The following is an 11,233-nucleotide window of genomic DNA, read 5'->3' as shown; positions in this document are numbered from 1 at the left end:
GCGTTGACTTCTAAGGCCCTAACTATTCAATCTGTTGGTGCAACGACCAAGGGTGAAGCCTATGTTGCCCGGAAAGTAGAAATGACGTTAACTTTCATACTGGTTGCAATTATTCGTTTTATACGATGGAAAAACTGTTTTATTTATTTTGTATTTTATGCTTCGGGCGTTGACTTCTAAGGCCGTAGCTATTCGATTTGGTGGAGCAACGCCCGAGAGTGGGGCCTAGGTTGCCCTGTACATAGAAATGACCATTACTTTCACACTGTTTGCAAATATACATTATATACGATGGAAAATCTGTTGTATTTATGTTGTATTTTATGCTTCTGGCGTTGACTTCTTAGGCCCTAACTATTCGATCTGGTGGAGCAACGCCCTAGAGTGAAGCCTAGGTTGCCCGGAACGTAGAAATGTCCATTACATTCACACTGGTTGCAATTATTCGTCTTATACGATGGAAAAGCTGTTGTATTAGTATCGTATTTTATGCTTCCGGCGTTGACTTCTTAGGCCCTAACTATTCCATCTGGTGGAACAACGCCCTTGGGTGAAGCCTAGGTTGCGCGGAACGTAGCAATTACCATAACTTTCACACTGGTAGCAATTATTCGTTTTATACGATGGAAAAACTGTTCTATTTATTTTGTATTTTATGCTTCGGGCGTTGACTTCTAAGGCCCTAGCCATTCTAACTGGTCGAGCAACGCCCTAGAGTGAAGCCTAGGTGGCCCGGAACGTAGAAATGACCATAACTTCCACACTGGTTGCAATTATTCGTTTTATACGATGGAAAAGCTGTTGTATTTATATCGTATTTTATGCTTCTGGCGTTGACTTCTTAGGCCCTAACTATTCCATCTGGTGGAACAACGCCCTAGGGTGAAGCCTAGGTTGCGCGGAACGTAGAAATGGCCATAACTTTCACACTGGTAACAATTATTCGTTTTATACGATGGAAAAACTGTTTTATTTATTTTGCATTTTATGCTTCTGGCGTTGACTTCTAGGGCCCTAACTATTCGATCTGGTGGAGCAACGCCCAAGAGTGAAGCCTAGGTTGCCCGGAAAGTAGAAATGACCATAACTTCCACACTGGTTGCAATTATTCGTTTTATACGATGGAAAAGCTGTTGTATTTATATCGTATTTTATGCTTCTGGCGTTGACTTCTAAGGACCTAACTATTCGATCTGGTGGAGAAACGCCCTAGAGTGAAGCCTAGGTTGCGCGGAACGTACAAATGACCATAACGTTCACACTGGTAGCAATTATTCGTTTTATACGATGGAAAAACTGTTTTATTTATTTTGTATTTTATGCTTCTGGCGTTGACTTCTAAGGCCCTAACTATTCGATCTGGTGGAGCAACGCCCTAGAGTGAAGCCTAGGTTGCCCGGAACGGAGAAATGACCATAACTTTCACACCGGTAGCAATTATTCGTTTTATACGATGGAAAAACTGTTCTATTTATTTTGTATTTTATGCTTCGGGCGTTGACTTCTAAGGCCCTAACTATTCAATCTGTTGGTGCAACGACCAAGGGTGAAGCCTATGTTGCCCGGAAAGTAGAAATGACTTTAACTTTCATACTGGTTGCAATTATTCGTTTTATACGATGGAAAAACTGTTTTATTTATTTTGCATTTTATGCTTCGGGCGTTGACTTCTAAGGCCGTAGCTATTCGATTTGGTGGAGCAACGCCCGAGAGTGGGGCCTAGGTTGCCCTGTACATAGAAATGACCATTACTTTCACACTGTTTGCAAATATACATTATATACGATGGAAAATCTGTTGTATTTATGTTGTATTTTATGCTTCTGGCGTTGACTTCTTAGGCCCTAACTATTCGATCTGGTGGAGCAACGCCCTAGAGTGAAGCCTAGGTTGCCCGGAACGTAGAAATGACCATTACATTCACACTGGTTGCAATTATTCGTCTTATACGATGGAAAAGCTGTTGTATTAGTATCGTATTTTATGCTTCCGGCGTTGACTTCTTAGGCCCTAACTATTCCATCTGGTGGAACAACGCCCTTGGGTGAAGCCTAGGTTGCGCGGAACGTAGCAATGACCATAACTTTCACACTGGTAGCAATTATTCGTTTTATACGATGGAAAAACTGTTCTATTTATTTTGTATTTTATGCTTCGGGCGTTGACTTCTAAGGCCCTAGCTATTCTAACTGGTCGAGCAACGCCCTAGAGTGAATCCTAGGTGGCCCGGAACGTAGAAATGACCATAACTTCCACACTGGTTGCAATTATTCGTTTTATACGATGGAAAAGCTGTTGTATTTATATCGTATTTTATGCTTCTGGCGTTGACTTCTTAGGCCCTAACTATTCCATCTGGTGGAAGAACGCCCTAGGGTGAAGCCTAGGTTGCGCGGAACGTAGAAATGGCCATAACTTTCACACTGGTAGCAATTATTCGTTTTATACGATGGAAAAACTGTTTTATTTATTTTGCATTTTATGCTTCTGGCGTTGACTTCTAGGGCCCTAACTATTCGATCTGGTGGAGCAACGCCCAAGAGTGAAGCCTAGGTTGCCCGGAAAGTAGAAATGACCATAACTTCCACACTGGTTGCAATTATTCGTTTTATACGATGGAAAAGCTGTTGTATTTATATCGTATTTTATGCTTCTGGCGTTGACTTCTAAGGACCTAACTATTCGATCTGGTGGAGAAACGCCCTAGAGTGAAGCCTAGGTTGCGCGGAACGTACAAATGACCATAACGTTCACACTGGTAGCAATTATTCGTTTTATACGATGGAAAAACTGTTTTATTTATTTTGCATTTTATGCTTCTGGCGTTGACTTCTAAGGCCCTAACTATTCGATCTGGTGGAGCAACGCCCTAGAGTGAAGCCTAGGTTGCCCGGAGAGTAGAAATGACCATAACTTTCATCCTGGTTGCAATTATGCGTTTTATATGATGGAAAAACTGTTGTATTTATATAGTGTTCTGTGCTTCTGGCGTTGACTTCTTAGTCCCTAACTATTCCATCTGGTGGAACAACGCCCTAGGGTGAAGCCTAGGTAACCTGGAACGTAGAAATGACCATCACTTTCACACGGGTTGCAATTATTCCTGTTATAGGATGGAAAGACTGTTGTATTTTTATTGTATTTTATACTTCAGGCGTTGACTTCTAAGGCCCTAGCTATTCGATCTGGTCGAGCAACGCCCTAGAGTGAAGCCTAGGCTGCCCGGAACGTAGAAATGACCATAACTTCCACACGGGTTGCAATTATTCGTTTTATATGATGGAAACCCTGTTGTATTTATATCATATTTTATGCTTCTGGCGTTGACTTCTAAGGACCTAACTATTAGATCTGGTGGAGCAACGCACTAGTGTGAAGCCTAGGTTGCGCGGAATGTAGAAATGACCATAACTTTCACACCGGTAGCAATTATTCGTTTTATACGATGGAAAAACTGTTCTATTTATTTTGTATTTTATGCTTCGGGCGTTGACTTCTAAGGCCCTAACTATTCAATCTGTTGGTGCAACGACCAAGGGTGAAGCCTATGTTGCCCGGAAAGTAGAAATGACGTTAACTTTCATACTGGTTGCAATTATTCGTTTTATACGATGGAAAAACTGTTTTATTTATTTTGTATTTTATGCTTCGGGCGTTGACTTCTAAGGCCGTAGCTATTCGATTTGGTGGAGCAACGCCCGAGAGTGGGGCCTAGGTTGCCCTGTACATAGAAATGACCATTACTTTCACACTGTTTGCAAATATACATTATATACGATGGAAAATCTGTTGTATTTATGTTGTATTTTATGCTTCTGGCGTTGACTTCTTAGGCCCTAACTATTCGATCTGGTGGAGCAACGCCCTAGAGTGAAGCCTAGGTTGCCCGGAACGTAGAAATGACCATTACATTCACACTGGTTGCAATTATTCGTCTTATACGTTGGAAAAGCTGTTGTATTAGTATCGTATTTTATGCTTCCGGCGTTGACTTCTTAGGCCCTAAATATTCCATCTGGTGGAACAACGCCCTAGAGTGAAGCCTAGGTTGCCCGGAACGTAGAAATGACCATAACTTCCACACTGGTTGCAATTATTCGTTTTATACGATGGAAAAGCTGTTGTATTTATATCGTATTTTATGCTTCTGGCGTTGACTTCTAAGGCCCTAGCTATTCGATTTGGTGGAGCAACGCCCGTGAGTGGAGCCTAGGTTGCCCGGTACGTAGAAATGACCATTACTTTCACACTGTTTGCAAATATACATTATATACGATGGAAAATCTGTTGTATTTATGTTGTATTTTATGCTTCTGGCGTTGACTTCTTAGGCCCTAACTATTTGATCTGGTGGTGCACCGCCCTAGAGTGAAGCCTTGGTTGCCCGGAACGTAGAAAAGACCATTACCTTCACACTGGTTGCAATTATTCCTGTTTTACGATGGAAAAACTGTTGCATCTTTATTGTATTTTATGCTTCTGGCGTTGATTTCTAAGGCCCTAATTATTCGATCTGGTGGAGCAACGCCCTACAGTGAAGCCTAGGTTGCCCGGAACGTTGAAATGACCATTACATTCACACCGGCAGCAATTATTCGTTTATACGATGGAAAAACTGTTCTATTTATTTTGTATTTTATGCTTCGGGCGTAGATTTCTAAGGCCCTAACTATTCAATCTGTTGGTGCGACGACCAAGGGTGAAGCCTATGTTGCCCGGAAAGTAGAAATGACGTTAACTTTCATACTGGTTGCAATTATTCGTTTTATGCGATGGAAAAACTGTTTGATTTATTTTGTATTTTATGCTTCGGGCGTTGACTTCTAAGGCCCTAACTATTCGATATGGTGGCGCAACGCCCTAGAGTGACGCCTATGTTTCCCGGAACGTAGAAATGACCATTACTTTCACAATGTTTGCAACTATTCATTTTATACGATGGAAAAGCTTTTGTACTTATATTGTATTTTATTCTTCTGGCGTTGACTTCTTAGGCCCTAACTATTCGATCTGGTGGAACGACGCCCTAGAGTGAAGCCTAGTTTGCCTGGAACGTAGAAATGACCATCACTTTCACACGGGCTGCAATTATTCCTGTTATAGGATGGAAAGACTGTTGTATTTATATTGTATCTAATGCGTCTGGCGATCACTTCCTACGCCCTAACTATGCGATCTGGTGGAACAACGCCCTCGGGTATAGCCTAGGTTGCCCGGAACGTAGAAATGACAATAACTTTTACACTGGTAGCAATTATTCGTTTTATACAATGGAAAAACTGTTCTATTTATTTTGTATTTAATGCTTCGGGCGTTGACTTCTAAGGCCCTAACGGTTTGATCTGGTGGAGCAACGCCCTAGAGTGAAGCCTAGGTTGCCCGGAACGTAGAAATGACCATAACTTTCACACTGGTAGCAATTATTCGTTTTATACGATGGAAAAACTGTTGTATTTATATTGTATTTTATGCTTCTGGCGTTCACTTCTTAGGCCCTAACTATTCGATATGGTGGAACGACGCCCTAGAGTGAAGCCTAGGTTGCCCGGAACGTAGAAATGACCATAACTTTTACACTGGTAGCAATTATTCGTTTTATACAATGGAAACACCGTCCAATTTATTTTGTGTTTTATGCTTCGGGCGTTGTCTTCTAAGGCCGTAACTGTTTGATCTGGTGGAGCAACGCCCTAGAGTGAAGCCTAGGTTGCCCGGAACGTAGAAATGACCATAACTTTCACACTGGTTGCTACTATTCGTTTTATACGATGGAAAAACTGTTATATTTATATTGTATTTTATGCCTCTGGCGTTGACTTCTGAGGCCGTTGATTTCGATGTGGTGGAAGAACGCCATAGAGTGAAGCCTAGGTAGCCCGGAACGTAGAAATGTCCATATCTTTCACACTGTTTGCAATTATTCGTTTTATACGATGGAAAAACTTTTGTACTTATATTGTATTGTATGCTTCTGGCGTTGACTTCTAAGGACCTAACTATTCGATCTGGTGGAGCAACGCACTAGTGTGAAGCCTAGGTTGCGCGGAATGTAGAAATGACCATAACGTTCACACTGGTAGCAATTATTCGGTTTAAACGATGGAAAAGCAGTTTTATTTATTTTGTATTTTATGCTTCTGGCGTTGACTTCTAAGGCCCTAACTATTCGATCTGGTGGAGGAACGCCGTAGAGTGAAGCCTAGCTTGCCCGGAACGGAGAAATGACCATAACTTTCACACCGGTAGCAATTATTCGTTTTATACGATGGAAAATCTGTTCTATTTATTATGTATTTTATGCTTCGGGCGTTGACTTCTATGGCCCTAACTATTCAATCTGTTGGTGCAACGACCAAGGGTGAAGCCTATGTTGCCCGGAAAGCAGAAATGACGTTAACTTTCATACTGGTTGCAATTATTCGTTTTATACGATGGAAAAACTGTTTTATTTATTTTGTATTTAATGCTTCTGGCGTTGACTTCTAAGGCCCTAACTATTCGATCTGGTGGAGCAACGCCCTAGAGTGAAGCCTAGGTTGCCCGGAAAGTAGAAATGACCATAACTTTCATCCTGGTTGCAATTATTCGTTTTATAGGATGGAAAAACTGTTGTATTTATTCTGTATTTTATGCTTCGGGCGTTGACTTCTAAGGCCCTAACTATTCGATCTGGTGGCGCAACGCCCTAGAGTGACGCCTAGGTTGCCCGGAACGTAGAAATGACAATTACTTTCACAATGTTTGCAATTATTCATTTTATACGATGGAAAAGCTTTTGTACTTATATTGTATTTTATTCTTCTGGCGTTGACTTCTTAGGCCCTAATTATTCGATCTTGGGGAGCAACGCCCTAGAGTGTAGCCTAGGCTGCCCGGAACGTAGAAATGACCAGTACTTTCACACTGGCTGCAGTTATTCATTTTGTGCGCTGGAAAAGCCCTTCTATTTATATTGTATTTTATGCTTCTAGCGTTGACTTCTCAGGCCCTAACTATTCGATCTGTTGGAACAACGCCCTAGATTGAAGCCGAGGTTGCCCGGAACGTAGAAATGACCACGACTTTCACACTGGTTGCAATTACTCGTTTTATACGATGGAAAAGCTGTTGTATTTATATCGTATTTTATGCATCTGGCGTTGACTTCTAACGACCTAACTATTCGATCTGGTGGAGCAACGCCATAGAGTGAAGCCTCGGTTGCTCGGAACGAAGAAATGACCATAACGTTCACACTGGTAGCAATTATTCGTTTTATACGATGGAAAAACAGTTTTATTTATTTTGTATTTTATGCTTCTGGCGTTGACTTCTAAGGCCCTAACTACTCGATCTGGTGGAGCAGCGCCCTAGAGTGAAGCCTAGGTTGCCCGGAACGTAGAAATGACCATAACTTCCACACTGGTTGCAATTATTCGTTTTATACGATGGAAAATCTGTTGTATTTATATGGTATTTTACGCTTCTGGCGTTGACTTCTAAGGACCTAACTATTCGATCTGGTGGAGCAACGCACTAGAGTGAAGCCTATGTTGCGCGGAATGTAGAAATGACCATAACGTTCACACTGGTAGCAATTATTCGTTTTATACGATGGAAAAACAGGTTTATTTATTTTGTATTTTATGCTTCTGGCGTTGACTTCTAAGGCCCTAACTATTCGATCTGATGGAGCAGCGCCCTAGAGTGAAGCCTAGGTTGCCCGGAACGGAGAAATGACCATAACTTTCACACCGGTAGCAATCATTCGTTTTATACGATGGAAAAACTGTTCTATTTATTTTGTATTTTATGCTTCTGGCGTTGACTTCTAAGGACCTAACTATTCGATCTGGTGGAGCAACGCACTAGAGTGAAGCCTATGTTGCGCGGAATGTAGAAATGACCATAACGTTCACACTGGTAGCAATTATTCGTTTTATACGATGGAAAAACAGGTTTATTTATTTTGTATTTTATGCTTCTGGCGTTGACTTCTAAGGCCCTAACTATTCGATCTGATGGAGCAGCGCCCTAGAGTGAAGCCTAGGTTGCCCGGAACGGAGAAATGGCCATAACTTTCACACCGGTAGCAATCATTCGTTTTATACGATGGAAAAACTGTTCTATTTATTTTGTATTTTATGCTTCGGGCGTTGATTTCTAAGGCCCTAACTATTCAATCTGTTGGTGCAACGACCAAGGGTGAAGCCTATGTTGCCCGGAAAGTAGAAATGACGTTAACTTTCATACTGGTTGCAATTATTCGTTTTATACGATGGAAAAACTGTTTGATTTATTTTGTATTTTATGCTTCGGGCGTTGACTTCTAAGGCCCTAACTATTCGATCTGGTGTCGCAACGCCCTAGAGTGACGCCTAGGTTGCCCGGAACGTAGAAATGTCCATTACTTTCACTATGTTTGCAATTATTCATTTTATACGACGGAAAAGCTTTTGTACTTATATTGTATTTTATTCTTCTGGCGTTGACTTCTAAGGCCCTAACTATTGCATCTGGTGGAACAACGCCCATGGGTGAAGGCTAGGTTGCGCGGAACGTAGCAATGACCATAGCTTTCACACTGGTAGCAATTATTCGTTTTATACGATGGAAAAACTGTTCTATTTATTTTGTATTTTATGCATCGGGCGTTGACTTCTAAGGCCCTAGCTATTCTATCTGGTCGAGCAACGCCCTAGAGTGAAGCCTATGTTGCCCGGAACGTAGAAATGACCATAACATTCACACTGGTTGCAATTATTCGTTTTATACGATGGAAAAGCTGTTGTATTTATATCGTATTTTATGGTTCTGGCGTTGACTTCTTAGGCCCCAACTATTCCATCTGGTGGAACGACGCCTTAGGGTGAAGCCTAGGTTGCGCGGAACGTAGAAATGGCCATAACTTTCACACTGGTAGCAATTATTCGTTTTATACGATGGAAAAACTGTTTTATTTATTTTGTATTTTATGCTTCTGGCGTTGACTTCTAAGGCCCTAACTATTCGATGTGGTGGAGCAACGCCCTAGAGTGAAGCCTAGGTTGCCCGGAAAGTAGAAATGACCATAACTTTCATCCTGGTTGCAATTATGCGTTTTATATGATGGAAAAACTGTTGTATTTATATAGTGTTTTATGCTTCTGGCGTTGACTTCTTAGTACCTAACTTTCCATCTGGTGGAACAACGCCCTAGGGTGAAGCCTCGGTTGCCTGGAACGTAGAAATGACCATCACTTTCACACGGGTTACAATTATTCCTGTTATAGGATGGAAAGACTGTTGTATTTTTATTGTATTTTATACTTCAGGCGTTGACTTCTAAGGCCCTAGCTATTCGATCTGGTCGAGCAACGACCTAGAGTGAAGCCTAGGTTGCCCGGAACGTAGAAATGACCATAACTTCCACACTGGTTGCAATTATTCGTTTTATACGATGGAAAAGCTGTTGTATTTATATCGTATTTTATGCTTCTGGCGTTGACTTCTAAGGACCTAACTATTCGATCTGGTGGAGAAACGCCCTAGAGTGAAGCCTAGGTTGCGCGGAACGTAGAAATGACCATAACGTTCACACTGGTAGCAATTATTCGTTTTATACGATGGAAAAACTGATTTATTTTGTTACACACGAAGTTTCGAGAAGAGAAAGTTTTATTCGTTCACAATTGATATTACAATTATTGACAATGATTTCGACGTGGAAACCACCAGAGTCTAAGTCAGGACTAACTCTCGCGTTCGCCAGCCCCCCTCTTTATACTCTTTCTTATCGCTTCCTTGCGTCGGCTTTTCGTTTGGCTCATCTTGTTTACTTGGACCATGAGATTCCCAACGTTGGCTTTTGCGTTCGGCGTACGTTTGGTTCGTCGCGTTTACGTCGCTTCTAACGTTAGCTTTTCGTTTGGTTTATTTTGTTACTTCGCTCGGCCCGTGAGGTTTACGTCGCTTCTAACGTTAGCTTTTCGTTTGGTTTATTTTGTTACTTCGCTCGGCCCGTGAGATTCCTCCCGGGGTGAAAGAAAATGCGTCCTCGCATTTTGATTACAATTCTACGTTCCTATCTAATAGTATTAGGTTGTATTCCAGTTCCTCCGCAACGTTTAGGATGTGGTCTAGCTTTGTAGCTATATCTCTTTCGCGTGCCCATTCGTTAAATGTTCGTGATAGATACTGATTGGTTTTGTTTTCGTAATTTACATTTACACTATAGCAGGCCGGCATATACCTTCTAAGGTCTAGTGTCTTATGCTTTAGGAAAAAGAAAAATTTGGTAACGTATAGCGAACAGATGTTACAGTCTTCGGCGCGTCTATACTTGTGAATATTCTTTCCGCACATGGTACAAAGTTCTCTTTCTGCTAAGGCCCGGGTTGATAAAATGTGTCTTTCTATGCCGTACTTCGCGTATTTCCACGTGTTCCTTCTGTCTTCAAGGGTGAGCGAGATGAGTTCTGGCTGACAGTTTTTGCAATAATATTGTTCTTGCTCGTCGTCATCCAATGTGGTATAGACTAGGCTGTCGTCTTCTATTCCTCTGGTGCAGACGAAATTTTCTAGGATGTCAATGAATGTTTCCAGTGTTCTGGTTTCATCTTCTAATAGGTTTCCCTCTAATGTGTACTCGGCGGTGTACCCCATCCTGCAACACATGAATTATTGAACTTCTTTGACTGTAAGTTTGTAAAATCCTCTCCTCGGTGGTCTTGGTCTTGGTGAGGTTTCTTGTTCCTGGTATTGAGGTGGTTCTTCGTCTTGATGCATTAGATCCGTCATTCTTACTGGTTCCGCTGGTGTTCTATCTATTGTTTGTGCATATCTTCCAAACGAACAGTGGTCGTAGATGATGGTGCACGGTTTGAAGATTCCCTTTAATAGGTTCCATGTCGGTTGTAAGCAGTTTATTTTGTATAGGCCATATAGTCCTGCTCCTATTAGGCTGATATACCCCAATATTGCCGTATAGTACTTGAGATGTTCCATTACCGTCATTGATCTCTTTTTTAATGACAGTGTTTCAATCTGTTGGTTTATTTCATCTATGGTGGTTCCTAATAATTGGAGGTCTCGTGCTGTCACTTGAGTCTTCTTGAGATACGTTATGTTTACTTTCTTACTTTCATTCCTTCCCCTATTACATTCAGTAATCCTCTTTTCTGCACGTGTCCAATGAATTTCCTCAAGGATATTAACTCCTGACTCAGTCGGTTGTTTCGTTCTTGTTGGAGTGTTATTCGCTGTTTGCTTAGGC

Source organism: Calliopsis andreniformis, unplaced genomic scaffold (genome assembly GCF_051401765.1).
Source record: "Calliopsis andreniformis isolate RMS-2024a unplaced genomic scaffold, iyCalAndr_principal scaffold0025, whole genome shotgun sequence".
Taxonomy (NCBI): Eukaryota; Metazoa; Arthropoda; class Insecta; order Hymenoptera; family Andrenidae; genus Calliopsis; species Calliopsis andreniformis.
The sequence above is the reverse complement of the archived record's forward strand: the minus strand, read 5'-3'. Positions refer to the sequence as shown.